Raw genomic sequence first — 26,241 nt, forward strand, 5'->3', positions numbered from 1 at the left:
AGCCTTGGAATCCTGTTCGAAAATCCTGCAACAGTCAACCAAATCAGAAAACACCCTGATCCGCTGATATCCAATCGCCTGCTTGATCTCGGGACGCAACCCGTTCTCAAACTTCACACATTTTGAAAATTCCCCAGCAGCCTCAGCATAGGGAGTATAATACTTCGACAGTTCTGTGAACTTAGCAGCATACTCAGTAACAGACCGGTTACCCTGCTTCAATTCCAAGAATTCTATTTCTTTCTTTCCTCTGACATCCTCTGGAAAGTACTTCCTCAGAAATCTCTCTCTGAACACAGCCCAAGTGATCTCAGCATTTCCAGCAGATTCCAACTCAGTGCGGGTAGCAACCCACCAATCATCAGCTTCTTCTGACATCATATGTGTACCGAACCTGACCTTCTGGTTATCAGCACACTCAGTTACTCTGAAGATCCTCTCTATTTCCTTCAACCATTTCTGAGCACCATCTGGATCGTATGCTCCTTTGAACATTGGAGGATTGTTCTTCTGGAACTCACTCAGTTGACGAGCAGCTCCCATTCCCACAACATTCGGATTTCCTCCAAGTACTCCAGCTAGCATACCCAGAGCCTCAGCAATCGCAGCATCATCTCTACCTCTTCCATCCATCTCTATTCTGAAAACCCAAACAAGTTAAACAAATAAGTACTGATAGGGTTACACAACACCTATCCCGTACAGGGAAACAGAATAACTACGACTCGACACGACCGACTATGCTCTGATACCACTAATGTAACACCCTTCTAAATACCCCAAATTATTATAAAATAATTAAAATAACAATATATTCATCAGAGTAATTATGCCCCGAAGGGTGTCACACAATCATCTCACAAACTCATTAAAATATCCTGTCATGCTCATTTATTTAATCAAAATAAGGTTCTTTGCATAATTCGCAGCGGAATAGAATTCAACTCAATGTAAAACATGTAACACAATACATGTAAATTAATCAACAAACAATATCAAATTAATTAAAACATTCCCTCCCGATGTTACATCTATCAGAGCATGACCCGTAAGAACTACTCTAGACTCCAAGCATTAGCTTCTACTCAACTCATTTCTCGTTACCTGAAAAATAGGTGTAAGGGTGAGTTCCTCAATCAATATAACAAGCATTATAGAACAACATGTAATGCTAAGTAATTAACACATTAATTCACCCTAACCAGACTACACACTCAGCAACGGCAGTATCCGTTCAAACATCATATTCAACAATAACATATAGCATATATAATCTCAACCATACTCAACATCAACAACACAACACACAACACACATATAATACTGGAATACATCCATTCATATTATATGCCATACATTATTATGCAATGAGACTCTATGCATGCGGTACCGACTATTTGTGAACATATAGTTCAACCTCACCGTCCAAATCCAGGCACGGCTACCAAGCTCACTAGTCCCACTCATTTGAGACATAGTGACTCACTCACTAATTCCTCACCATGGGAATTAGCTACCACCCCAAATGGGCCATGAAATGCACGCTACTCACCTAGCATGCAAACAATCAACAACAGTCCAATAATTACTAAACTCACTAATTCCTCACCATGGGAATTAGCTACCACCCCAAATGGGCCACAATGTGCAAGCTAATCACCTAGCAATTGCAACATCAACAACGAATTCAGAATAGACACATGCTCACACTCTAGCCACAAAACAGTCTATTCACAATGCATACACAACTGATACAATCACAGCATCATGCATACCAACACACATCATTAACACGTTTTATCACAAAAGCATATCATATCATGCCACATAATCAAACACAGTATTAGCTCACTCTACTAATACCTATACTACTCAAAACAACGGGAAATGATCCCTACAACATCATGCCTCAGCTAAGTCGCATCACTCAGCCTAAACAACCAAAAACTGCACAACAGTAGCACAGAAAAATCACAATTCTGCCCATACGCGTATTGCCTCTGCCATACGCGTATTGCCCAGACCTGGCCAAACCCATACGCGTAATGCCCACTCTCATACGCGTATTGCGCATTTCCTCGCCCAACTCATACGCGTATCACCTATCCCATACGCGTATGCTACGCGTAACCATCTCCCCTTACGCGTACCAACAGAGACCAATTTACGTTCAAAATATCATCTTTTTCTCCCATACGCGTAAGGCCTCCTCCATACGCGTATCAGCCAGCTCATACGCGTATTGCCTAGTGCCATACGCGTATGACCAGAAACCAGAACTCTCAGATCTGCTATGGCTTTCTCTGTTACGAAACCTATCCGATCCAACCTCCCACAGTCCAAATTACACAAAATAATCGTCCATATCATCTACACGAATCATATCCTATTCATCTTCACCAATCCTAACATTATCTCTTCTAATTCCTACGAATTCTTTTCAATTATCATCCAATTTCATTCATCCAATATTTCACAAATTCATCATGCATCAATCAAATCAGAGATACAACCAATGGTTATCACTACCCAGTACATATTATCATATAATACCCTTTAACCGATGATAAACCCCCCTTACCTGAGTTAATCCGGCAGCTTCCGAGCTCCAAGCTTCTCCTTCCTTCAACCTTCGTTCTCTGACTTTTTGCCCTTTCTGCCTCTTTTTCCCTTTTCACGTGAAAAATAACCTTTTTACCAAAAATGGGATTTTTCTAAATTCCAACTTATATATTATTCCAATAAATAATTATCCCAATAATTATTATTCCAAAATAATAATAAAATAATAATAATCCAAACTTCCAATTATTCAATTAAATTAATAAATAAAATATTAATTTAAATTAAATAATTAGCTTAGTTTAATTGGGGTGTTACACAACACACCACCCAAACCCAACAATGAAGCATCACAGTAAACCTCAAATGGTTCCGACGAACTCGGTAATATCAGAATAGGAGCAGTAGTCAACCTTCTCTTTAACTCTTGGAAACCTTCTTCACATTTTGAGTCCCAAACAAACGCTTGCCCCTTTCTAGTCAACATCGTCAACGGTAACGCCAACTTAGAAAATCCCTCAATGAACTTCCTATAATAACCTGCCAAACCAAGGAAACTTCGAATTTCAGCAACAGACTTAGGAGCTTCCCACTTAGATACCGCTTCTATCTTAGAAGGATCAACAGCAACACCACCTCTTGAAATCACATGACCAAGAAAACTAACCTCCTCTAACCAAAATTCACACTTGGACAATTTAGCAAATAACTTCTTTTCTCGTAAAACTCCCAAAACCACTCTCAAATGTTCAGCATGCTCTTCTTCAGATTTCGAATACACCAAAATGTCATCAATAAACACCACAACAAACTGGTCTAGGTACGGATGGAAATCCTATTCATATACTCCATAAATACTCCAGGCGCATTAGTCACACCAAAAGGCATTACTGAATACTCATAATGTCCATACCTTGTTCTGAAAGCAGTCTTCTGAATATCCTCAGTTTTCACACGTATCTGATGATACCCAGATCTCAAATCTATTTTGCTGAACACACTCGCACCAACCAACTGATCCATCAAATCATCAATCCTCGGCAAAGGATACCGATTCTTGATCGTCACTTTATTCAGTTGCCTGTAGTCCACACACAACCTCATAGTACCTTCTTTCTTCTTAACCAATAACACTGGTGCACCCCACGGTGACACACTCGGACGAATAAATTTCTTATCCAACAGATCTTCCAACTGACTCTTCAATTCAGTTAACTCAACAGCAGACATACGGTACGGAGCCATCGATATCGGTCTAGTACCAGGTACCAAATCAATCGAGAACTCAACTTCACGCTCTGGCGGTAATTCATTCACTTCTTCTGGAAACACATCAGGAAAATCACACACCACGGCTAGATCGCCAATCACCAGTTTATCTTTAGCCTCCAGAGTCGCTAACAGCATAAACAACTCCGCCCCATCTGTTACTTCCTCATTCACCTGCCTGGCTGATAGAAACAAATCCTTTCCTTCCTCAATCTCAGGAAAGATCACAGTCTTATCAAAACAGTTGATAGAAACTCGGTTAAACACCAACCAGTTCATTCCCAAGATAACATCAATCTGCACTAATGGAAGACACACAAGGTCCATCCCAAAGTCTCTACCAAAAATACTCAAAGGACAATTCAAACAAACTGAAGTAGTAGTCACTGAACCCTTCGCAGGAGTATCAATCACCATACTTCCACGCATCTCAGATATCTCTAACTTAAGTTTCACATACTTCCACGCATCTCAGATATCTCTAACTTAAGTTTCACAGCACAATCCAAAGATATAAGGGAATGAGTAGCACCGGTGTCAATAATAGCTACAAGAGGAAAGCCATTAATATAACACGTACCTCGGATCAACCGATCATCTGCAGCAGTCTCAGAACCCGATAAAGCAAAGACCTTGCCTCCCGACTGGTTCTCTCTCTTCGGCTTAGGACACTGTGGACTAATATGACCCAACTCTCCACAGTTGAAGCAAGTCAGAGTCTTCAACCGGCACTCTGCAGCCAAATGACCACCTTTACCACACTTGAAACACTTCTTCTCAACACTAGCACACTCATGGAAACGATGTCCCGCCTGACCACATCTGTAACACTTAGCAGGAGCACTAGAGTCTCCCCCACTAGGCCTCTTCATCCCACTCTGCTTCTGAAAACCTTTGCCAACTGCATACGGTTTTCCACGGTCATTCTGATTCTTGCCTTTTCTATCAACCCTCTGCTGATAGCTCTCCGCTCTGGCTTTGGAATCCTGTTCAAAAATCCTGCAACAGTCAACCAAGTCAGAAAACACTCTGATCCGCTGATATCCAATAGCCTGCTTGATCTCGGGACGCAACCCGTTCTCAAACTTCACACATTTTGAAAATTCTCCAACAGCCTCATTATAGGGAGTATAATACTTTGACAGCTCTGTGAACTTAGCAGCATACTCAGTAACAGACCTGTTACCCTGCTTCAATTCCAAGAACTCTATCTCTTTCTTCCCTCTGACATCCTCTGGAAAATACTTCCTCAGAAATCTCTCTCTGAACACAACCCAAGTGATCTCAGTATTCCCAGCAGATTCCAACTCAGTGCGGGTAGCAACCCACCAATCATCTGCTTCTTCTGACAGCATATGCGTACCGAACCTGACCTTCTGGTTATCGGCACACTCAGTCACTCGGAAGATTCTCTCTATCTCCTTCAACCACTTTTGAGCACCATCTGGATCGTATGCTCCCTTGAACATTGGAGGATTATTCTTCTGGAACTCACTCAGTTGACGAGCAGCTCCCATTCCCACAACATTCGGATTCTCTCCAAGTACTCCAGCTAGCATACCCAGAGCCTCAGCAATCGCAGCATCGTCTCTACCTCTTCCAGCCATTCTATTCTGAAACCCAACAAGCTAAAACAATAAGTACTGATAGGGTTACATAACACCTATCCCGTACAGGGGAACAAAATAATTACGACTCGACTCGACCGACTATGCTCTGATACCACTAATGTAACACCCTTCTAAAATACCCCAATATTTAATTAAAACAACATATAAAACTCAGAGTAATTATGCAGTTAAGGGTGTCACACACAAACACTGTACACCATGTTCCAAATTATCCTGTCATGCTCATTTATTTAATCAAATAAAACATTTGCATAGTTCGCAGCGGAATAAAGTCCAACATCAGTATAAAACATGTAACACAATACATGTAAACTTATTCAACAATCATCAATGAAAATAAGTAAAACATCCCGTCCCGATGTTACATCTATCAGAGCACGACCCCCTAAGGAACTATACTAGACTCCAAGGACTAGCTTCTACTCAATCACTGCTCGTTACCTGAAAATAAAGTTGTAAGGGTGAGTTCCTCAATCGATATAACAAGCATTATAAAATATCATGTATTGTTAAGTAAATAACACATTAATCACCCTAATCATATCACTTATTCAGTAACGACACATCAACTCAAATATCATATTCAACACCAACACACTTCATACTCATACTCAATGCCAACACAAACACACAACACACGTATAATACTGGAATACATCCATTCATATTATACGCCATACAAAATTTATGCAATGAGACTCCATGCATGCGGTACCGACTATTCTTGAACATATAGTTCAACTTCACCGACCAATCCAGGTACGGCTACCAAGCTCACTAGTCCCACTCATTTGAGACCTAGTGACTCACATCACTAATTCCTCACTATGGGAATTAGCTACCACCCCAAGGGCCATGCTATGCACGCTAATTCACCTAGAATGCAAACATCAACAACAGTCCAAAACGACTAACATCACTAATTCCTCACCACGGGAATTAGCTACCACCATAAAGGCCATAATATGCATGCTAATCATCTAGCAATGCAACATCACAACAAAATCCACAATGGACATATGCTCACACTCTAAGCCATAAAACAGTCCATTCACAACACATGCATAACATATACATTCACAATATTATGCATACCATCACACATCATCAACACATGTATCAAAACATCATATCATGTCAATTAATTCAATCACAGTATTAGCACACTCTACTAATACCGATACTGCTCAAAACAGCGGGAAATAATCCCTACTATATCACACACGGGTATAGGCAACCATCAATTAGGCATACAACATTTTAATTAACACTTTTTCCCCTCTGCAACAGCGTTAACCGGTTAACGCCCTGGGTTAACCGGTTAACGCAGCACAAACACGCTTCCTGTCCCAAAACTTAACAGTGTTAACCGGTTAACACCCTGGGTTAACCGGTTAACGCAGCACAAACAGCAATATCTCAGCAATCACAACAGTGTTAACCGGTTAACACCCTGAGTTAACCGGTTAACGCAGACAAAACAACAATTTACACAATTCAACACAGTGTTAACCGGTTAACACCCTGGGTTAACCGGTTAACGCAAGACAGAAGCTGTTCCTGCGCTAACACAAGGCAAAATGCAGAATTCTCCGCATTTTCCGCCGTTGGAGGACTTCCGGACCTCCGATTCCAATTCCGTAAAAAGCTATACGTTCGGAAATTCACAACTAACTCAAACACAAATTCAATTACAGCCTAAACACAATTTATCCAACATAATTTTTCAGCATTCGTAATCCCAATTAGGGTCAATTCCATGGCTTATCACTACCCAGTACATGCTAATCCATAATACCCATTAAACGACGATAAACCCCCCTTACCTGAGTTAATCCGGCAAAATCTCTAAGCTCCAAGCTCTTCTCCAACCTTTGCTCTCTGGTTCTTCCTCTTTGCCCCTTTCTCCTCTTCTCTGCAGCTTCTCAGTTTTCACGTAAAACCCTTTTACCAAATGAAAACTCTTTTTCCTTATTCCAACTTATATATTTTCCAATAATTATTATTCCAAAATAATAATAATAATAATCCAATAATAAAATAACCCAATTATTTGATTAAATTAATAATATACTATTAACTTAATTTAAATAATTATTTTATTTTATTGGGGTGTTACATCGTACGCCCAGTTACTTTCTAGTCTTCAACAACTACAACTTGTGCAATTGCGCACTCTGGCTCCTCCTGTTGGTAGACTTCCGTTGGGTTACGACGCCAACGCTAGGTGTAGCTTCCACTCTGGGGCACCTGACCATGACATTGAGAACTGCAAAGCTTTTAAGCACGTAGTTCAGGACCTCATAGATTCAAAGGCCATCGACCTTGCACCAGCTCCGAATGTCGTCAACAATCCCATGCCCCAGCATGGTGGTGCGAACGTTAATTTGGTAGAGGGAGAAGCCAAGTCCATTAAGGATGTGTTGAAGTTGAAGACTCCATTGTTGGATATCAAAGGATGCTTGCTGAAGGCCGATGTCTTCCCCGGTTGTGGGAAGGGTTGTTTGGATTGTGCCACTCAGAATGGAGGTTGTTTGAAACTACAGCAGGGTATTCAGGCCTTGCTCGATAAAGGTATCCTCCAGGTTGAAGATTTGTCTGTCCAAGAGTCTGTGGAAGGGGTTGAGGAAGAAGTGTTTGAAGATGCTACTGATGAATTCGCAGATGTTGTTCCTACTGATTCTGTGATCCATGATGATGTTGTCGCTGATATTCCAAACATGGCGTTTGATTCTGATGTACTTGCTGAACTTGATTCCGATGTTTCGGATGTGTGTACTTCAACGCCTCAGACACTTCAGGGGCCGATCACTTTCTCCAGTGTTGGCATCATTCAGTATGGTCAAGTCTCTGCAGTCAACGAAGAAGATGGGGATAGTGATTGTGACATTGACAACTGGGTGCGTCCGAGGATCCCGGGTGAAGTCATCAACAATTGGTCTTCCGAAGAGATTATCCAAGTCACTCTTCTTGAAGAGTAATTTTCTTTGTTTATTCATGCATATCCAAGTCTTACGTTCCGCCCAGGGCGTAATGACTCATTGTAGGGCCCGTCTATGTGACACTTGCATTTTTATCATAAATAAAGGACGTATTTTTGCATTCAAATATTTCGTTCCCTGTCTTTCTATTTTTGCAGTTTTTCAAAATAAAAAAATGGCAATGTTTTGTTTAGTTTTCACTTCTTGTTCACACTCATAAGCACATACCATCACTCATGCAGATGCACATCACCGGATCCTATTGATAACGGTTCTGCTATGGCTCGCTTCGACTTTGAAAATCCAATCTTTCAAGCTGAAGAAGAGGATGATGAAGATTGTGAACTCCCTGAAGAGCTTACCAGGTTATTAAAACAAGAGGAAAGGGTTATTCAACCGCATCGAGAGTCTGTTGAAGTGATTAATCTCGGCACCGAAGACGCCAAGAGAGAAATCAAGATAGGGGCTGCTTTAGAAGACAATGTGAAGAAAGGGCTGATTGAATTTCTGCAAGAATACGTTGACATCTTCGCCTGGTCTTATCAGGACATGCCTGGGCTAGACACAGACATCGTGGTACACCGCTTGCCTCTCAAAGAAGGTTGTCCTCCGGTCAAGCAGAAGCTCAGAAGAACAAGACCAGAGATGGCTGTCAAGATAAAGGAAGAAGTGCAAAAGCAGTTGGATGCAGGGTTTCTAGCAGTCACCAATTATCCGCCATGGGTTGCAAACATCGTCCCAGTACCTAAGAAGGATGGAAAAGTATGGATGTGTGTCGACTACCGGGATCTGAACAGAGCTAGCCCTAAAGATGATTTCCCATTACCTCACATCGACGTTTTGGTGGATAATACAGCTCAGTTCTCGGTATTCTCCTTCATGGATGGTTTTTCTGGCTATAACCAAATCAAGATGGCACCAGAGGACATGGAAAAGACAACTTTCATAACCCCGTGGGGCACCTTCTGCTACAAGGTGATGCCGTTCCATGGTGACTCTGTTCCATGATATGATTCATCATGAAATCGAGGTTTATGTTGATGATATGATTGCCAAATCTCAGACAGAAGAAGAACATTTGGTGAATTTGCAGAAACTGTTTGAGCGTTTGAGGAAATTCAAACTGAGACTTAATCCGAACAAGTGCACTTTCGGGGTGAGAACGGGAAAATTGCTGGGTTTTATTGTTAGCGGAAAAGGGATTGAGGTGGATCTTGACAAAGTGAAAGCAATATAGGAAATGCCCGAGCCAAGAACAGAGAAGCAAGTCCGTAGTTTCTTAGGGAGGTTGAACTACATTGCAAGGTTCATCTCTCACCTAACAACCACGTGTGAGCCAAATTTCAAATTGCTGAGGAAAGATCAGACTATCAGGTGGAATGAAGATTGTCAAAGGGCTTTTGAGAAGATAAAAAAGTATTTGCAGAAACCTCCAATCCTTATACCTCCAGTTCCTGGGAGACCTTTGATAATGTACCTATCAGTGACTGAGAACTCGATGGGGTGTGTATTGGGACAGCATGACGAGTCTGGTCGAAAAGAGCATGCCATATACTACCTTAGCAAAAAGTTTACCGACTGTGAAGTTAAATATTCGCAGCTTGAGAAAACTTGCTGTGCTTTGGCCTGGGCTGCTCGCCGACTGAGGCAGTATATGTTGAACCATACTACCTTGTTGATTTCTAAGATGGATCCAGTGAAATACATATTCGAGAAGCCAGCTCTCACCGGAAGGGTCGCTCGTTGGCAAATGATTTTAACAGAGTATGATATTCAGTACACGTCACAGAAGGCCATCAAAGGGAGTATTCTGTCAGACTATCTTGCTCAGCAGCCGATTGATGATTATGAGCCGATGAAGTTTGATTTTCCAGATGAAGACATCATGTTCCTCAAGATGAAAGACTGTGAAGAGCCAGTTGTTGAGGAGGGACCTGATCCAAACGAAAAGTGGACTTTGTTGTTTGATGGGGCTGTCAATGCTAGAGGAAGTGGAATTGGCGCTGTCATCACAACTCCGAAAGGTGCCCACATGCCTTTCACCGCTCGTCTGACTTTCGAGTGCACCAATAATGAAGCTGAGTACGAGGCATATATCTTGGGCATTGAGCAAGCCATTGATCTGAGAATCAAGACTCTGGACATCTTCGGAGATTCAGCTCTGGTGATTAATCAAGTGAATGGTGATTGGAATACTCTCCAGCCCACTCTGGTCCCCTACAGAGATTACACGAGAAGACTGTTGACTTTCTTCACAACAGTAAAATTGTATCATATACCTTGTGATGAGAACCAGATGGCAGACGCACTTGCTACTCTATCCTCCATGATCAAGGTAATTCGCTGGAACCATGCTCCCAGGATCGATGGGATGCGCCTTGACAGGGCCGCGTATGTGTTTGCTGCTGAACTGGTAGTCGATGACAAGCCCTGGTATCACGATATCAAGTGCTTTCTGAAGAATCAAGAGTACCCTGCAGGGGCATCCAACAATGACAGAAAAACTTTGAGAAGATTGGCAGGCAGTTTCTTCTTGAACAAAGACGATGTGTTGTATAAGAGGAACTTCGACATGGTTTTGCTCAGATGTGTGGACAGACACGAGGCGGACATATTAATACAGGAAGTTCATGAAGGTTCCTTCGGTACTCATGCCGGCGGACATGCAATGGCTAAGAAATTGTTGAGAGCGGGTTATTATTGGATGACCATGGAATCAGATTGTTTCAAGTATGCTCGGAAGTGTCATAAATGCCAGATTTATGCTGATAAGGTGCATGTACCGCCGAATCCTCTGAATGTGATGGCTTCGCCGTGGCCGTTTGCTATGTGGGTATTGACATGATTGGAAAGATTGAGCCGACTGCTTCCAATGGGCATCGCTTCATCCTTGTTGCCATCGACTATTTCACCAAGTGGGTCGAAGCAGTGTCGTTCGCGAATGTCACCAGGCATGTGATTGCCCGTTTTATCAAGAAAGAAATCATTTGTCGCTATGGGATTCCCGAAAGAATCATTACTGATAATGGTTCTAATCTCAACAACAAAATGATGAAGGAGTTGTGTCAGAACTTCAACATTCAGCATCACAATTCTTCCCCTTACCGCCCTAAGATGAACGGCGCTGTTGAGGCGGCAAATAAGAACATAAAGAAGATTGTGCAGAAGATGGTCGTCACGTACAGAGATTGGCATGAGATGCTACCCTTCGCCTTGCATGGGTACCGTACTTCAGTACGTACATCGACGGGGGCAACCCCTTACTCCCTGGTGTATGGTATGGAAGCAGTCCTACCTGTTGAATGTCAAGTTAGATGAAGCTGAATGGATTCGGACAAGGTTCAATGAGTTGAGTCTTATCGAAGAGAAGCGAATGGCAGCCATTTGTCATGGGCAGTTGTATCAGAGTCGGATGAAGAGAGCTTTTGATCAGAAGGTGCGTCCTCGTTGTTTCCAAGTCGGAGATTTAGTGTTGAAAAGGATCCTTCCTCCTCAGACAGATCACAGGGGCAAGTGGACTCCTAACTATGATGGACCGTATATTGTCACCAAGGTTTTTGATGGTGGGGCCTTAATGCTTGCAACTATGGATGGTGAAAACTTCACTTCCCCTGTGAACTCAGACGCAGTTAAAAAATACTTCGCATAGAATAGACCCGCTGGACAGTAAAAAAGAGTAGTCCAGGCAAAAATGGGCGTCCCGGCGAACCAAGAAAATGAAAGGGTTCGGGCAAAAATTAGGGACAAAAATAAAAAAAGATTGTACACCCGGTAAGTTGAAAACCTGAAAAGGCAACTTAGGCAAAAATGGGTATCCCGGTGGATCGAAAACCCGAAAAGGGCGATCCAGGCAAAAGTTAGGGATTAAGTGAATGACTGCGTTCTGAGTAATTCTGAATCTCATCTCGTGCCAATGACTGGAAATTTTTGAAGGATAGGAAACAGTCCAATCACTCTTTCAGAAAGCTGATCATCTGGAGGATCTTGAAGACGGGCAAGTCATAGCAGAATTGGAACCCAATAGAAATCCATTTCACATTGCCATTAGATTAATTTCTGTTTTTATCTATTGTGCGATTACCTCTTTCCAGGGATTGCTTCTTAATGTAAATGCCTATTCAGAGGCCATTCAATCAATAAAATCATGTTATTCAGTATATCTCTGTTTTCATTTTCATTTTACTGTTTGGTTTGCAAAAATGACGTCCGAATTTTTGATAAACATTGCATCATGACACATAAGGGCTTTACAGGTACATGCTTAATAAACATTTAAAATTGCTGTAAATTTTAAGTGCTTTGGATCGTCTATTCAGAACAGATACCCTCGGGGCATTTCCTTAAAATTCCCTGCAGATGATCGTGAATATCTTCCTCAGTGAAGTCACCAACAGACAAATTCGGTGTCTTATCCCTGCAGAGCTGATCAGAGCGTTGGATTCTTCAATCCCCAGCAGTTTCTCACCACCGCACTTCCCCAAGCGATTGTTTCAGGACATACACTCCCCAGCGGAGTTGACAGTGCCAGACTGTATCTTCCCAGCAGAAGTGGCTGCTCCTTAGAGTTCGATGCCAGATCGATAATCCCAATGCCAGATCCATGGTTTCTTTTCTTGAAGCAGAACCTTGGTACCGTATCAGTGTTTGCTCCCCCTGCTGAGTCATCTCTCACAAATCGTGGTTGCCAGAACCATTGTAGCTTTCCTCAGCAGCAGGCTTCCAATGCCATTCTTTCCCCGATTAGAGTCTCGGTATGGCCAGAACACCGCATGGCTAGTCACCTCCCCACAGAGTTCATTGTGGTGTGTATCTCCAGCAGCCTGGCCAGAGCCCAGAGGATGGTAATCATTTCCCCAGCAGATCCCCTTGCCTCGGCTTGGCATTCTACCCAGCATTTCGCATCCCTGCATGTAGAATCATATTGCATTGCATCCTTCCAAATCGCGTAGCATTTCCATTTTCATGGAGCATTACGCCATTGAAAAATTCAAACATACACATGTAAGCATAAAACATTCTCAGTATCCCAAGTGATAAGCTAGAAGTTGTTTCTAGTACTCAGACTGAAGATTGTTCATGACTTACCTTTGTTATCCCTAGCAAGTGTCATTGGCCCATGCGCCGCCTCTATTATCATTCCCTATTTCTGCCAATGCTGACAGGCATGAAGTTTTCCGGTATCCAGACCGAAGTGGCATTCAGGCCAGTTTTCCGGTATCCAGACCGAAGTGGCATTCAGGCCAGTTTTCCGGTATCCAGACCGAAGTGGCATTCAGGCCAGTTTTCCGGTATCCAGACCGAAGTGGCATTCAGGTCAGTTTTCCGATATTCAGATCGAAGTGGCATTCAGACCAAGTCTTTCCGATGTTCAGATCGAAGAAGTTTCCGACGTTCAGGTCGATGCGACTTGTGGCATTCAGGCCAATTTTCCGATGTTCAGATCGAAGAAGTTTCCGACGTTCAGGTCGATGCGACTTGTGGCATTCAGGCCAAGTTTCCGATGTTCAGATCGAAATCCTTTCCAGTATTCAGACTGATGAGCGGCATTCAGGCCATGGTTATTTCTGTGTTACCATTTATGTTGGTATCCAGTTTAACATTCTTTTTTGATATTCAGACTAACTTTCACCGTACCAGACGGATTCTTCTTTCAAGACCACCTCTTTGCCGATTCTGACAGACATTGTTACTTCACTTCACTTCAGTGCAAATTTTTGGGCTTTTATTGTATTCAATCCCTTGATACCTCGAAAGCACGAAAGCAACTGACATCTTCTTTCCGGGTCTCCAGTTGATTGAATAGGGGCAACTGTAATACCCCAAAATTTACCCTTCATTTTTCCTGGAAAAAAAAAGCGAAAAAAAAACGAAAGAAAAAAAAAGTTAATTAATTAATTAAATAAATAAATAAAATAAATAAATAAAATATAACAAATTATTTTGGACTTGGGTCTCCCTCATTTGAGCCCACTACCCACGAAAATCAGTCTATAAATACAGAAGTTTCAGTAGAGGAGTGACACTGGGAGTTACACTGGGAGTTACACTTGGAGTTACACTTGGAGTTACACTGGGAGATTCACTGGAGAAAGATAGTGAGAGAAAGAAGACAGAACAAAGGGGGATTTTGAGGAGAAACAAAATACTCTGAGGTTTCCTTGGAACAAAACCCTGAGGAAAAAGATAGTGAGAGAAGACCTGACAGAGAACTCAGAGCAGCCTCCAAACCCTAAAGATTGTTTTGTAAACCTCACGGGTGCAACTCAATTTCAATCAAGCTCTCCAATCAGGTTTGCCCTATATCCATCATCTTTATGCCTTTAATTTGAATGCTCTAAATGTATGAGGTATTATGGGTGAATTTGATACCCTTTTGATGCATGTGTTTGACAAGAGGTTTAGGCCTCCTACCCTTTGTTGCTTTTTGTGAGCTTTTTGTGAATTTTGATGAAATTATTCATGTGGTTACATTTTGATTTGGGGGCAACTCTTGGTTACCCTATCTTGTTTCACTAACCCTTTTGTTGAGTTTTTGTGAAGGCACATGACTTTTGCAGGGATAACTTGCGTGGTTTCCCACTTTATTTGTGGGATAACCCCTGGAGGTTCATTCCGATTACCTGTACTGACCCACTTTCTTTGATGATGTTAGCTTGGAAGGATCTCAGGGTTTCCCATTCCTCTAATTGTTGTTACTTCGAATCTTTATCCGCGTGGTACTTTTACATTTTTCCCGCATTTTACTGCTTTCCTAGCTGGAAGACCTCGATAGAAGCCAATGTTTTTGTGTTTACTTTATGCAGGTTCCTTTGTCCAGGGTTAAGAGCTATGAGGTCTTATCCTCATTACCCTTTTGCATGCGCGTTCCTACAATGCAAACAAACCCTTCATTGATTTTTCTTCTCCATAACACACGTTTACTCCTTCTACTACAGGTGAGTAAGTCTCCAAAGGTCGAGCATCCGGTAGATTGCGTAGTGACGTCGTTCGTCCAAAACCCAATCCATAACCCCGTAGTTAGCCGAACTACGACTTGCTCTGATTCTCATTCCAGATGAGATACGTAGGCATAAGACGCGATGTCTTAGCGAGCACACATCCCCCCAAACCCATAGGTCAACCGAGCTACGAAGACTCTGATTCTCATATTCATATGAGATACGTATGCAGTGGATGCAACATCCGCGCGAGTCATTTTCATTCAACCCCTTTTTTTTAGTAAATAAACACATTAGGTAAACCCACCCCCTTTAGACAAAAAACCACAAAAGTGGATCCCGTAGAGTACTACGGATGCGTAGGGGTGCTAATACCTTCCCTTCGCATAACCGACTCCCGAACCCAAGATTTGGTTGCGAGACCCCGTCTTGTCCTTTCCTTTTTCAGGTTTACTTCGAGCGTTTCCTTTCCCTCCCTTGGGATAAATAACGCACGGTGGCGACTCTTCTGTCATTTTCTTTCGCCGGTTGTTTTTTCGCGCATTGTATTTTTCAGGTTGCGACAGTTACCAAATAAAATCATAATGTAACATCGAGCTTTTATTATTTTCTCATACTCGGTTGAATCGTCAGACAATACTATACTGACATAATATTGTTTTAGGTATTTTAAATTTATACCTTGTCCCCTTGCTTGACCGGATGTGTCTCCCTCAATTTCGTTGTCTAACAAAGGGGCACCCAATAATTCATTGCATATATTGTTGTCTTGGTTAACTCGCCCATTCACTGCCTTTCCGTCTATACGCAGACCCAACAACATGTACACGTCCTCAAGTGTGACGGTACACTCACCAATCAGAAGGTGAAATGTGTGGGTCTCGGGTCTCCACCTCTCCAACAAAGCCAGAATGAACTTGTAGTCTACCGAGTACGAAATAATGTTTAGTAGATTTCCAAATCCACATCCTCTAATATATGGTTCTATTAAAGGATCGTGGGGTACATATTCATGTACACGACATCTAAACCGCTTCGGATCATAATAACAAAAAAGTAAGAAAATACAATTAGAAGAAGAAATACAAACTCAACAAACACACATCTATAAGAAGTATTCCAAAAATAGAAACTAAAAAGAGAGAGATTACAAAGGTATAACACAAAGAAGGTATCTATTAGAAGTAATCCAAAAAAGAAACTAAAAAGAGAAAGGTAGCATGTGAGGAATCTTCTTGGCGCATGTGAAGAAAGCACATGCAAGGGAAGAGGAGCCCTTGAGCTTGGCGCCTACATGTGATTTCTCACATGCAAGGAAGAGGCACCATTCCTCTTGGCGCCTTAGTGTAGGGCAATTGGAAGGGACACCCTTCCTAGTGGCACCTAAGTGTAGTTTTATGAAGAGGCGCCCAACCCTTTGGCGCCTCAGTTACTTTAGGGCACCTAGGTTGGAATCTTAGGGCTTAGTGCTCAGAGATTCTTTGATTCCCTGGCGCATGTGTATTCTTTTCAATCTTTTCTCTGCGTGCTGGATTCCTTCTACTGCATGCATGGTCAAGTCTGTACAGACAATGACTAAGTTATCAATACAACGAGCATCTTACCAATGACCAAGCTATTTATGTTGTGCAGGTGAACAACTTAGCAATGCATTCAATTTCAATTCCATTCAAACTATCTACATATTTAATATTTCAACATAATGTCTTCCACACAACATTACATGATCAGTGCCCATGTCGAAGGTGAAATATTTGATCATCACTTGTTCGGTTTTTGTTTTCGAAACACAGAGGTGACTCGGTTTACAATAAATCGACGATCACATTTTTCACATTTGAAACAAAGAATAGAAAAGAAATTGCAGTGCAATAATGTGGGTCAGATCATCTATAAAAATCCGGTTTGGTTTGCTTAAAACTAGGTAAAATTCTATCAGAAGAAGATTCGAGATGATGATGATGTTCATCATGTGTTTGGCAGTCACGAACAATCCGGTTACAACGATATAGAGTTGTATATATTACCACATCAACAACAGGAGTCTCAATACATTGATTAGTCATAAGTGTTTTGTGAGACTGATGACAAACAAGTTGAGGTGAATGTTCCAGACGACGAAGAAGAGGAACCTAAGATCATGGTTGATTTGATGGTGAACGCTGAAGAGGAAGAGGAGCCAATACTAGCAAGTCATGTATATTGCCCACCCCAACACATGACAAGGCTAAATTTGGGTTCAGATGAACCTTCAGCAGATGTATGGTACAATCCTTACGTGCAAATGCAAGGATCTCTGAAACAAGGAGACACATTTCGCTTAAAAGCGGAATGTGTAAAAGCCATTAAGAAATTCCACATGTAACTATCAGCTGATTTTAGAGTTGACAGAACTGACGCATCGAGGTTTAAAGTTTATTGTCCGAATGAGCATTGCCTTTTTAGGTTGTGAGTTTCGTACCGGAAGAGGAGCGAGTCTTGGGAGATTGGATCAATGGATCCAGATCACACATGCATGCCGACAAACCCAATGCAAGATCATCATAAATTAAACTCTCAGCTAATATGCGATGAAATATTATTTATCATTGGCGACAATCCTTCGTTAAAGGTGAGTACAATAATCTTGCATATTAGGGCAGAGTACGAGTACACTCCATCATATAGGAAGGCATGGACAACTAGAACAAAAGTTGTTGAAAAAGTGTTTGGAAATTGGGAGGAGTATTACAAACAACTTTCAAAATACATGTTGGCTCTAAAACAATATGCTCTCGGGACAATTGTCAAGATGGAAACATTGCCCGCATATACACTAGATGGTACGTGTGCTGTTGGAAATAGAATATTTCACCGTCTATTCTGGGCGTATCTGTCATACCCCAAAATTTGCCCATTAATATTTCAAGACATTTTTCAGGGCACTCCGACTCATTTTTATGACACTGATCTCAAAGGAACAAAGGCCCAGCCCACGAATGGCCCAATCCAGAAAATGGCCCAAAGTGGCCTGTTCGCTACGCGTTCGCTACACGTTCGCTACACGCTCGCCTAGCGAACGTTCGCTACACGTTCGCTACACGCTCGCCTAGCGAAGCTGACAGACAACAGAAAATTTCGGGCTTCATTCTGAGCCCATTAGGTCATGAAAAAGAGCATTATAAATACCAGCACTTCAGTAATGAAAAGAGAACGAAAAAGGACGAAAGGAGAACCCTAGCAAGCAAACCCTGATACTCATTGGAGGCAAACCTGGAAGGAACTCGGCGGCACCAAGTTCTACCTCCGCCCAATTCAATCCGATTTGCCGATTCGAAGTCACAACTCAGCTGCTAACAGGTTTACATTGCTATCATTGTTTTATATTCTTAATTTGCATATGACTTTATGATTGGATTTATGAAATACCTTAAGCTTGGCATGTGAACTTTAATATATACCATGCATACCTTAAATGATTAATCGTATAATTGCAGTAATGAGATCCATAAGGCATAAAATTGGTTGAGATTATACTGATATCATATTCAAAAACCAGCAGCGCTCGCTAGCACATCGCTAAGCGAGCCAGTAGCGAGTACTCGCTAGGCCTTCGCTAGGCGAAGCAGGGGCGAATGGAACAGCAGCTGTTTCATTTTTTTTGGCTGTTCTATCTTATGTTATTATAATTCTGCATCATTTGGTTTGAGTTCATGATTGTTGTGTTTATTTTATGGTGCAACTTTCAATTATATTTTATCTCGATGCTCTAATCCGTGTGTTGAATTGTGTAAAGGTTTACATGTTTCCAAGGAAATTGCCGGCTAGGCATTCCACCTTAGGGGTGGGATACCCTTATGGAGTTTCACCCTAAATTACCTAATTAGTTTTAATGTATTAATTTTAATGTATTAATTTTAATGTATTAATTGTAATGTGGAGATTCATCCTAATTACCTAATCGATTGTAAAATACGGCCTCTTAATATGTGATCTTGGACCTCTCTTTTGCCCTACGGTATTACGGTATAACGGTCATGTCCCGCGAATGTAGGGATACACTTAGCAACGGCCCTTCGGTTAAATCATCATAAAATAAATCATGGTCCCTCGGATGTTGCCTTCGAAAATACGATTTTGTCCCTCGATAACCCTTCGGTGTAGCCTACGGTTAAATGATGATCGTCCCTTCGAATGCTAAGGTATCCTTACAACTGTTGCCTTCAATGACCTATCGATGACCCTACGATGACCCTTTTACATCCAAAGGATAAAACTACTTACTTCTCAATAGTAAGGACAGTTTTACCCTCATAAGGATAGGAAATGCCCATAACGACCTTAGGAAGGTATAACTCTCAATTACTGGATCATAACCTAAAACATTTTCCACCCCTCACACCTTGCAAATCCTAGAAAATCACCACTTGGTATACATTCATACTAGAATCATTACCACGTTACATTTTTCTAAACCTTTTTTCAAAATCAAACGAGATAAATACTTTGTATACATTCATACGAGAATCATTACAAAGTTAAACTCTCTTTTCGAAACATTTTTAAACAATTCACCAACACTTTTCAGACAAAAATATAAGTGATCCAGCAATTAAGAGTCCATGGATAACCATGGATACAAAGGATGCTAACACCTTCCCTTTGTATAATGTACCTCCCGAACCCAAAATCTATTGAGGTCTTTCCTGTTCTTTTCCACCTTTCCTTATTGGATAAAAGAAAAGTCGGTGGCGACTCTTGCTATCCGCGACATTGCGATAAAAAGCAAAACACCCCAAGTCAGTTCACCGTATGACAGAACTGGCGACTCTGCTGGGGACGATTACAAGAGAGGTTACCTTAAAAAACAAGATCACTTATTTAAAATTGTCTGATTTACTTTTAAGGGATTGCTTGGGTATTCTTGAGTGAAAGATCCTACACCCGGATCTAGTGTACCTTAGGTAAGTAGCAATAGATCATCGCGACTATCCGACGTATACTCGAATGGTTAAAAGGATGGCTACGGTTAATGTGACACTTTGGATGTCCTGATGTTCCTCATGTTCATTTGAGGAAAAATTTGGCTTCCGCGTGGTGTCATTAAAGCATTAACCAGACCTTTAGAACCCTAATTGACTCCTCCTAGCCATTAGAAAGTAGTGAGATAACTGACTTCGCTTCCGACTGGGGTTGGTTGAGACTCGATACTACACTCTTTGAGATTGGACTTTAGGGAAGCTTCGGTCAACCACTTGGTGTTGCACTGAAGTGGACTTAAAGGAAGGTCAATGATTGGAGATCCTTCTAGAACCCGGTTACTATTCTAGGACAGGTTGAACCAACCAAACTTCAGTGGGGAGGGTACTTACCTATGGAACTCATGCAAGCCTTAAAACCTAGGAATGATTGTGTGACTGGTTTATGTTTGCTACTTACTTAACATCATAACATCATAACATCATAACATCATAACATCATAACATCATTTCAAGGACTTAGGGATTTAACTTTGCTCTGTTTTGTAAGGCTATGGCTCCCAGGAAGACCATCCGGATTAATCTTGTAGCAATCTCTCCTTAACTCAAGAACTTAGTGTCAGAACTTTCCGATCATGCGCAGTTCATCAAGAGACATGGTTCTCTCCTCAATTTGGTTACCACTGGTTTCAAAGAAGATATGATGAGAGTTTTATTCCAGTTCTTCGACCCTAAACATCATTGCTTCACATTCCCAGATTATCAGTTGGTACCTACACTGGAAGAATTCTCCAGACTGCTTGGGATACCTATCCTTGATCAAATACCTCTTAGTGGTTTAGAAAAGGTTCCGAAGTCTGAAGAAGTTGCCGCAGCTTTACACATGACGAAGTCCGACATTGAAGCTAATTGGGTAACAAGGAGTGGAGTTAAGGGTTTACTTGCCAAATTCCTGACAAATAAGGCCCGAGAATTCTTAAAAGTTATGAATGTCCGTGCTTTCGAAGACATCCTGGCATTGCTAATCTATGGCTTGGTGTTATTCCCTAATCCAGACCAATTCATAGACATGAATGCTATTAAGATATTTCTCACTCATAACCCTGTACCTACCTTGCTGGGAGACATTTTGCATTCCCTCCACACTCGTACCATGAAGAAGCAAGGGACTCTCATGTGCTGCATACCTTTGTTATCTAGGTGGTTTATTTCGCACCTTCCTCAATCGGTCTTGAAGAACGAGCCGAATTTGAAATGGTCTCAAAGGATAATGTCGCTCTCCCACCCAGACATCTGTTGGTGTCCTCAGTTCAAGGAAAATGTTACCATCATTGACCGTTGTGTCGAGTTCCCTAATGTACCACTCCTAGGAATAAGAGGAGGTATTACTTATAATCCTGCTTTAGCTCTGCGACAGTTTGGTTGTGCTCGAAGAGATGGTCCACATGAAATGATCATCGAAGGCATTGTGTTCGACTATGACAACGATTCCCAAGGCCTCCGTCAAAGATTTGTACGAGCTTGGGGCATGGTGAAAAGAGGTACGTTAGGACAGAAAAATTCTATTCCTATGGAACCTTATCTCAGATGGGTACGCGCCAGAGCTCGTGAACTTGTCATGCCATATCTTGCAATCGGACCTCAGATTGTCGAACCTGAAGCTGAAGGAGGTGCTCCTCAGATCATTCCTTATCCAGATATGCCTACCAATGTTGAGGAACTAAAGAGATCCTGGATCCAGTTGAGAGAAGAAAGGGATACTTTCGAGACTCAGTTCGTCGCAGAAAGGAAGAAAGTGTTAGAACTTACCAGTCAGCTTAATGAGGAACGAAGACTCAATGCGTATCTTCGCCCAAAAAGAAGCCGCCCCTGGGAGACTTGAGCTTTCATTGTATTTTTATTATTATTCCTTTTGTAATGAACATTGATCAAAGAAATTAGCAATAAACATTTCTCTCTTGTTGGTGATTTACGCAAAGTTAAATTCCAAAAGGTCCTTGAAAACATTTCATGCATTGCATAACATAACATAACACTGCATAACAGGTATTCTACAAGTTCAATGTTCTCACGGTCTTCCTTCTAAACATAAAAATGGATCTCGAACAAACTGTCAAAGATCTCCAGACTCAGAATGCTCAATTCAAGGAGATGATGCTAAGCTTATCCAAGGGGCAGGAGGAACTGAAGGCTCTTTTGCTCGAAAAGAAGAAAGACAAGAAAGCTGTGAGTTTCATTAACCCGGGTGTCGCATTCGCGAAAAAACAACCGGTGGGACTCAAATAAAAACACAACACAGAGCCGCCACTGCGCGTTATTTATCCCAAGATAGGGAAAGGAAACGCTCAGAGAAACCTGGAAAGGAAATGGTCTCGCGACCAAAGAGAAAGGGTAAGGGAGTCGGTTACGCAAGGGGAAGGTATTAGCACCCCTCACGTCCGTCGTACTCGACGGGATCCACGTTCTAAGAAAAGAAAAGGTTGCTAAAACATCACACACACACACCGGGAACGCAGGTGGGGTTAAGAGAAGGGAGCTCGATAGGACATCGCGTCCTATGCCTACATATCTCGTCTGGAACGAGAATCAGAGCTGCTGTAGTTCGGCTCACGCACGCCAAACAAGCAAACACAAACACAGGCAAACTGGGAGCCTGAATGCCAATCACTGGGCTTACATCAGCATCCGAACCAAAACACACACCAAAGGGCAAACGTGGAGCCCGACCGCCAATCACTGGACTTACGTCGGCATCCGAACCAAACATACACAAGAAGATAACAAGCGAACACACGCAAAAAAGAAAAAAAGGTGCCCGGAGAGACCTCGCACGGTCTCCTGCCTACATACCTCGTCTGGAACAAGGATCAGGGCGATGTAGTTCCCCTGAAAGGGAAAAAAATTCTAGCCAGAAACCAAGGGGAAGACACACTACCAGGGAGCTGTACTCGAGCCTAGTGTTGTCATGCATCATTGCCCTACGTTGTGGTTTCTACCTACTTGCACAACTGCAAGCTAATCCTATCCAGGAAGAAAGCAAGCATACAAGCATACAATCAATCCAAACAATTCAAGCAAACATGTCAAACAAATATTCACAAAGCACACACTATAACCAATCAAGTGAGGCTCAAACAATGGGTTTGACTGCCGAAGCAAGTCATCTGTACAAGGGTATATTCGCTCTTAACCTTGCCATTACGAGGCTAAGGTGAAGCAGATGAAAGGTGAGTGAAGATCAGACTTCACAGCTCTTATCCCTAACCAGGGAGAGCTTTAGACAAAGGAGCGTGGGTCCAGAATGGAGGGACCCTTCTACGCTCAAAGACTCTGACTCGATTGTGCGACAGCACAAGATCTTGGGTTTGTGTCCCAATGCATCAACACACAGCCGTGTGAGCAGAGGGACGACTCACAGAATAGTGGGGGATAGATTGCATATCCCTTTGATCCACCAATTGCCTCATAGAGGTCTTTACCTGCTTGGCACAAATGTAAACAACCACAAACATCGCCTCTTAAGGAGGACTTCAGACAGTTGCCTGGCCAAGTAACAGGCCAGGTCTTCCAGACTACATGAAGAATAGAAGTCCTACCTCAAGTGGTTTGAAAACCAAGCAGCAGCAAGCAAGTTCTTAAAGAACTGTAAGCAACTAAATGTACCTGAAATCAATCAAGTATCATCAGTACTCAGACAGACAAACAATAAACAGCAAATGTTAATCAGTTAATCTGTACAGACAACACAAGTTAATGCACACAAGTGCAAGCTATAAGCTCAAGCTCAAGCTTCACAACCTACAAAACAAAGTCAAAATTAGTTCAAAACATCCAACAATCTCAATTTAATTGACTTGAAGCATTCTCCTTGAGCATTATGCATTTTTAACCTGAAAAGTCAATCCAAATGTGAGAAACTAGACCACTAGGCCAAGCCTAGGGTCCAAAAGGGAGAAAAAAATCTAGACAGCAAGGGATTCTCAACCAAAATCAAATTCACACAAATAGAAAACAAATGCAATTGATCCCATGCTTATACCATTCTTCAATATCATTTCATGACCAAAACAAGTCAAACTAGGTCAAATGCAACATCAAAAGTCCAAACAGAATAACTTCAATCAAAAGCATACCAAAACAATTCCAAAAATCCCCAAATAATTCACACCTAAACAGGACATATTCAAGGTATAGCATGTCAATTTTCAGCTCAATTGGACAAAAGGAACTAGGCCAATGAAAATCAAGAAATCCAGACACAATTATTCAAGCCAAACCAAGACATTCAAGCAAGCATCCACTTCAAAAATTCATAACAGAGTGAAAACAACTAAGAAATGAATGGGACCAAAAGCATGATGTCCTATAATGTGTCTACAATCAGCATACAAAATTTCATCTTCATCCAAAACCATATGAGAATTTCACAAACAATATACAAACATGTGTCACACAATGTTACCAAATGAGCATACAGTGAAGAAAATTATCAATCAATTTGAAAATGCCATAGAAAAATCCAGAACAATTCACATGTTATCTCAACATATCAATGATCATTCATGCAAAATTTCAATCCAATCCAACAATCATAGGTCATGCAAATAAATTCATGAAGTTGACCTAGCTAGGTGTGACACAAATTGTCACACCTAGATTCAAAAAATCATATCTCAATCATCAGGTATCCAAAAATCACAAACTTTATATGTAAATCACCATCAACATGTCTAGAATGAGCTCAAAAATTTTCAGGCATTTCTTTTAATGTATGAGTATTTCTCAATGAAAATGGCAAAACATGTAAAAAAATGGCACAAGTCAAAGATCCATAGACCAAGTCAATATTTCATCATGCACAACTTTGGAAATTATGCTCATAAAAAACTAGAGGAAAAATAGGATCTAACAAAAAAAATCCTCATATTTTTTGGCCTAATAAATATTTTTTTATGAATTTTCTAAGATTAAAATGAATTATGTAATATTTATTTAAGTGTTACTATTAAATTAATTGAATTAATGGCAAAATGGTAATTATCCAGTCCAAGGCGCGGGAAACACCGGTTTTGAAAAGAGAAGCGCAGAAACGGATCAAACACGGTTTTATGTCCAGAATTTCATCATCTTCAACACGTTTTTTCCAGATTTCACATGAACACTCAAACATCAAAACTCAACGAAAATTTACAAATGAATATGCGTTGGAAAGGTCTAATCCTCAGGAATCCAAATATGCAAATGATTTTGTCTAAATCTTCTTATATTTTCTGAATCGAACGAATTAGGTTTTGGTATCAATGCTTCAAATTGCAATAACTCGATCCACAATCACCCATAATCAAAACTAAGCACATCATTGCATTCTACATTGAACACTCTTCAAAATGCACCTAACAATTAAAGGAATGGTAAGATTCGAATCCTAACCTTGTTGTGATGGCAGTGTGGAATCTTGAAGTGTTTGCGCGTGTATTCCCAAAACAGATGAAGAATGATGATAGGTGAGTTGACTGGAGGTGTTATGTTCGATTGAATTTGCTTCTAGTGGAAGAAATCTTCAAAAGCCATTGATGCACACTCCTTCAACAGTCACGGTTCATGAGGATTTGGATGTTGATCTTCCAAAACAGTTGAAGAAGAAGATCCAAGGGAGAGGCAGCAAAAAGAATTTTCGGATTTGATGAAGAATTGGAAGAGTTTGATGGAATTTTGCTCTTGAATGTTCTTGAACTTTCTTGAGAATTGGAGGGAAAATTTTTGCAATTTTTGGTGAATTGTGATTGTAATCAGAAGTTTGTTATGATTAGGAATTTATACTCATGCTTAATCAGCTCTTAATCATGATTTAACCAAAGTGCAAGGTAATTAGCAAAAGTGTCACTTTCAAAGCAAGGGCAAA

Source organism: Lathyrus oleraceus, chromosome 7 (assembly GCF_024323335.1).
Source record: "Lathyrus oleraceus cultivar Zhongwan6 chromosome 7, CAAS_Psat_ZW6_1.0, whole genome shotgun sequence".
Lineage (NCBI taxonomy): Eukaryota > Viridiplantae > Streptophyta > Magnoliopsida > Fabales > Fabaceae > Lathyrus > Lathyrus oleraceus.